The sequence below is a fragment of the Hemicordylus capensis genome, chromosome 2, assembly GCF_027244095.1.
Source record: "Hemicordylus capensis ecotype Gifberg chromosome 2, rHemCap1.1.pri, whole genome shotgun sequence".
NCBI lineage: Eukaryota > Metazoa > Chordata > Lepidosauria > Squamata > Cordylidae > Hemicordylus > Hemicordylus capensis.
The window spans coordinates 297,393,054-297,399,053 of record NC_069658.1 but is presented as its reverse complement, the minus strand read 5'-3'; positions in this window follow the sequence as shown (position 1 = coordinate 297,399,053).

Genomic DNA, 6,000 nt, shown 5'->3' with positions numbered 1-6,000 from the left:
TTTTTGCATGTGATGCTAGAAAGATCTCCTGGGTCCTAACAATGTGCAATGAGAAACAGTACTGAATGTGTCTGTGAGGACAAAAACAAACCAACCAACCTGTTTTTACTTCCCAATGCTTTCATTTCAGGCTCCCACTCCTGCTTTCCTCTGGGGCGACAGAGGCTCTGAAACTAAAGTCAGGCTCTTGGGTGGTCTAGAGTTGTGGCCTTATAAGTTTTGTCCTTTGGAAAAAATGAGAGGGGTTTGTTCTCACAGAAAGTCAATTCACACTTTGTAGGCCAATCCTACATAAGTGTTTGTGGGGAGGAACAGTTAAAGTGTGAAGGGGAGGTGCAATGACCTTTGCACAGGTCAGGAGGTGAGCATCCCCACCACTACCACAACAAAGGCTCTGAAACCAAAGTCAGGAGACAGGTGTCTTCCCTTCACACTCTCTGATGTACCTCTCTACACTTTTAAAACTTGGATTTTGTACTTGTTTAACTTAATTTGGTTAATTTTATTAATCTTATTTTATATTGTATCTATTTTATAAATGTTGTGAGCCACACTGAGCCGTAGTGTCCTGGAGGGGTGGGGTTAGAGTATTCCAAATAAATAAATAAAACCCAATGGGAGTTTTGCAGATGATTTCTGTAGGAGCAGGATTCAACCCTAAGAATGTTCCTTAATAAGTGTTTTCTGGTTTAAGATGCAAAACTTAGTCCATAGCTCAGTGGAGTTCACTAAAGGAAGGAATTTAGCCATTCTGTTTCTATGTGGGCAATTAATAACAGTTTGGCCAAGTGGGGCAGAGTTGCTGGAGGAAACGATGTAAGCCCTGGATATCCTTTAGTTCTAAAAGGCATTATCATCATATTAAAACCATTTTCATCTCACCTTTCTACATAACATACCCAATGTAACTAACAAGATTAAAACAGCCTAACATCAATGCAGTCACACTAAATTTGATAGCAATTGAAATACGTCAACAGCATGACTAAAAAAAAGGAGGAGGAGAAGCAACCATCACAGAATAAACAATTATAGAAAGCAGATTGCAATATCTCTATCTTTTATCACCCACTGGAAGATGAAGGAGGGAGACAACCAGATGTCACAGAGGGGAAAATTCCAGAGCCTGGGTAACCACTGAAAATACCTTCTCAGGTGAAGGAACCCACCTACCCCATCTCAAATCATGGAGGAACAGGGAGTAGGGCCTCTCATGACCATCTCAGACCTTGCAGAAACTCATATTAGGGGAGGTTGCCTTTAAACAAACTAATGGCCAAGGCAGTTTAGAGCTTTAAAGGTCAGTGCCAGCACTTTTACAATAACAACAACTACTACTACTACTACTGCTACGCTCTTCAACCAAAGTTCTCCAAGTGGTTTACATAGAAAAACAAACAACACATAAATAAGATGGTCCACTGTCCCCAAAGGGCTCACAAAAGAAACACAAGGTTTCTTTTAAGTGAGCCCCCAAATAAATGGGAAGATAGTAAAACACTGGACAAATAGACTCCATGCATGTGATGAGTCCCCAGTGCTTGTTGCTGCATTTTGTATCAATGGAAGTTCCTGATTGCTCCACAAGGGCAGTGCCACATAAAGCACACAACAGCAATCCAGTATGGACAGGGGCGTATCTAGGGTAGGGCAGGCAGGGCACGTGCCCGGGCACCACTTGAAGGGGGGCACCATTTTTTAAAATTAAAAAATTATTTTAAAATGGCCATTGAAAACAAAATGGCCACCGCACATGCTCAAATGGCCTCTGTGAGGCCCTAGGCCATGCCAGGCCTTGCAGAGGCCATTTGAGCATGCGCAGTGGCCATTTTGTTTTCAGGAGCCATTTTTTTTTAAAAAATTATTTTAAAAAATGTCCACCACACATGTTCAAATGGTCCCTGCAAGGCCCTAGTGGCCAGCTAGGTGAGGGGGAACCTTTGCAGACCCCCCCCATGGCCTTTAGGAAGCCCCCCGAAGGGGCTACAGATATTTTGAAAATTTAATTTAATATAATATGTCACTGTACACATATTCAGTTTGGCACTATGTACAGAGAATCAGGGCTTGTGAATACTGAGCTGAAGCTTATGAGCTAGTATTCATTTGTATTCATTTGCTCTTACTTTGCTTCCTGTGGTAAGTGAGTTAAATGTGATGTCTTAATAATATGGCTATTAATGGTGAGTTTGTCTTTGAATCAGTGTGAAATCCTTAGTATTAAGGCCCACTGGGAATTTCTTGCTCTCTTTCTTTCTCTCATTTTAACTGTCTTTCTGAAATACCAGAATATATTCCAAGCAGTGACACAGTTTACTCTGCATAGCCTTTAATTATTTTCAGAGTATCTGAAAAAAGTCAAATTCTCCATTTATTTTTAAAACTTATGTAAGAGTGATGCTACAATGCATAGTAGATAATTAGACAGGCACTTCTGTTTAGTTTTCCAAGTACACCTCCAAATAGTATTTGGGTATTTCATGAGCCCCAGCATACTGAAATTTGTAGTTTTCCAGCATTTTTTGGTCTGGCTACGTCCACTGCTAAATAGTTTTTGAAAGATTAAAAGATTAACGAGCTTGACTTGTATTTTTCAGCTGATATTATGGTAACGTTATCTGAAAGAAGGGTGTCAGATGTTTGGACAGGGGGCTTAATTTCAGTGCTTGCCCTAGGCACTATTTTCCATAGATATGCCTCTGAGTATGGACATCACCAAGGCAGATGTAACTGTGGCAAATCAACTCTATCCAGGCAAGGGCATAGCTGGCACCTACCCTGAGTTTGGAAAGGCCACTCCAACCACTGTCAACACCTGAACATCCAGGACAAGTGCTGGATTATAAAGATCTGAGGGCAACCATCTCAATTTCACTTGCAGGTGGAGTGTTTGGGAACCCATAACCATCAAGGAGTGCAACAAGGACAGCTTGCTGTCTAGTACCACATGAATCTCTAGAGTTAGGTGTTCCATACAAGCTATGGCCACAACCACCACCTTGCTGCAATTAGTAAGGTAAGAACAACACTATGTGCAAACTGCATTCCTTGGACCTCATCTTAATGGATAATAATCTGTAGCTATCAATATCGAATTATAAGAAATCCATAAAAAACTGTGTTTCTAGGTTCAGGAGAAAGGTAAAAGAACATCCCAAAGCAGAGTCTGGCACATAATACAGCCACCTGGTTGAAGTTAAGCAAGGCTGGGTCTGGTTAGTGGCTGGATGGGAGATCACCTAGGTACCCATGTAGCTGTCTTAAGTTCCACCATGGAAGAAAGGCTGGATAGAAATAAAATAAAATATTTCATCATTCAAAAAACCAAAAAATGTTTTAGGAAGAAGTTGTATTTTTCATACATTGTATTACATTAATAATACATATTTTAACACTCTTATTATCAACAGTGAAGCCAATAGTTGAACCTAGTTATCTCACCCATCCTTTCATATATGTGTGCGTGCCCAGGAGCAGAATTAGCTACACTTTACATTTGTGTAAGATTTGCAGCATCATTCAATTGGCTTAACCACTCTGTGGTTTTGTGCTTTAATCTGATCAAAGGTCATTTAGTAGCTGGTTACCTCTTTCAGAACCTCTTTCATCTAGGGAAAAAACGTATTTTGACATGCTGATTCTTTAGCCAGGGGATTTCTAAAGTGAACATCTTCCACCATAGTGTCTTCTGGAAACTACTTTGGTTCCAAGCCAGGGACAGTCTGTCTTGGGCCAAAGTGGGAAATCCATGCAAGTAATCTCTATACCTCTCTTGTCACTAGGATCACCGGAAATCTCCTTTTATTGGAGCAACCTCATTTAGGGTCTCTTAACTTGTGATCAGTCTACTCATTTAGAGTAGTACAGAGCTCCTGAACCATTTCAGTCTGCAGATGGAGGTTATTTTGCCTGAATGTTCCTCACATCAAAATCTCCCCACCCTGGGAACCTAGCATGTTAAGGAGATATGCTAACACAGCCTTTCCCCTGACCTTCTAGTTTTCAATGTGCTGGGGAGAGTTTTATATGAGGAGGAATTCAAACACAGAATCCTGTCCCTATTCAACCCAGCATGGCATCTCTCCCAGTGGGAGACACCCAGTGTTGCTGGTGTCTCCCTTGTGTTTCTTTTTAGATTGTAGATCCTTTGGGGACAGAGGACCATCATATTTAGGTATCGTTTATTTTTCTATGTAAACTGATTTGAGAACTTCTTTGTTGAAAAGTGGTACATAAATATTTTGAATAACAATAATAATTCCATACATGTACTCTGAAATTGTGCAGTCCCTGGAATTCTGTACTATGTGATATTATCATAAATGATCTAGAAGTTGGGGTAAGCAGCGAAGTGGCCAAATTTGCAGATGACACTAAACTATTTAGGGTAGCTGAATCCACAACAGATTGTGAGGAGCTGCAAAAGATTCTCTCCAAACTGGGAGACTGGGCAACAAAATGGTAAATGTGGTTCAGTGTGAGCAAGTGTAAAGTGATGCATATTGGGGCAAAAAACCCCAACTTCACATATATGCTGATGGGATCTGAGCTGTCAGTGACTAATCAGGAAATAAATCTTGGGATCGTAGTGGACAGTATAGTCGACTCACTGTGAAAAAGGCTAATTCCAAGCTAGGAATCATTAGGAAGGGGATTGAAAATAAAAATGCTAATATAATGTCTTTATACAAATCTATGGTGCGGCCACATCTGGAATATTGCATACAGCTTTGGTCACCATATCTTAAGATGGATATTGTAGAACTGGAAAAGGTGCAGAAGAGGGCAACCAAGACAGTCAGGGGCCTGGAGCACCTTCCTTACGAGGCTAGGTGACAACATCTGGGGCTCTATCTTGGAAAAGAGGCATCTAAGGGGAGACATAATCAAGGTGTATAAAATTATGCACGGTGTGGTGTAAGTTGACAGAGAAGAATTTTTCCCCTCTCTCACAACACTAGAACCAGGGGTCACCCCATTAAACTGAAGGTCAGGAAATTTAGGACTGACGAGAGGAAGTAATTTTTCACAAAGTGTATAATTATTCTATGGCATTCTTTGCTATGGGATGTGTTGATAGCCACCAGCTTGAATGGCTTTAAAAGGGGCTTATTTATTTATTTATTTCTCCGATTTCTATACCACCCTTCCAAAAATGGCTCAGGGCGGTTTACACAGAGAAATAATAAATAAATAAGATGGATCCCTGTCCCCAAAGGGCTCCCAATCTAAAAAGAAGCATAAGATAGACACCAGCAACAGTCACTGGAGGTACTATGCTGGGGGTGGATAGGGCTTAGACAAAATGATGGACAAGAAGTCTATCAATGGCTACTAGTCTGGGGGCTATAAGTCACCTCCAGCCTCAGAGGCACAATGCCTCTCAATATCAGTTGCAGGGGAGCAACAGCGGGAGAGAGGGCATGCACATACCTCTTGCCTGTGGGTTCCTCAGAAGCATCTGGTGGGCCACTGTGTGGAACAGGATGCTGGACTAGATGGGACTTGAGCCTGATCCAGCAGGGCTGTTCTTATGTTATCTACATGTACAGATCCATTCTCATTCTAGAACAACACAATTTCATAGAACATCATGGATATAAAGATAGCCCAGAACCACAGAATTGCTCTCATACACTCAAACTATGCTACAGTAGCCATAAATGTATGATTTCTTCTGCCTTTGTCCTTTGGACACTGTAGAATGCCACATTGAATGTGGCTCTTCATTGGCATTCTCCAACTTCCTATGCCTCCGTTTTTCTCTCTGTTTTGATTGCAACAGTATAAGCATGGAGAAATAGAACCTAGACCTAAACCTTCCTCATTATGGTACTTGCTGAAGCCACAGTGGATTTTCCCAAAGGGTTTCTGCCAACAAGAGTGTCCCATTACTGCAGACATAGGAGCTTATGGGCTTGAAATTCCAGACTTGCAAGAGATGTGAGTTAAAGAGACAGAGTTAGCATTGGAGCCAAGGTTGCCGACACAATTGCTGAA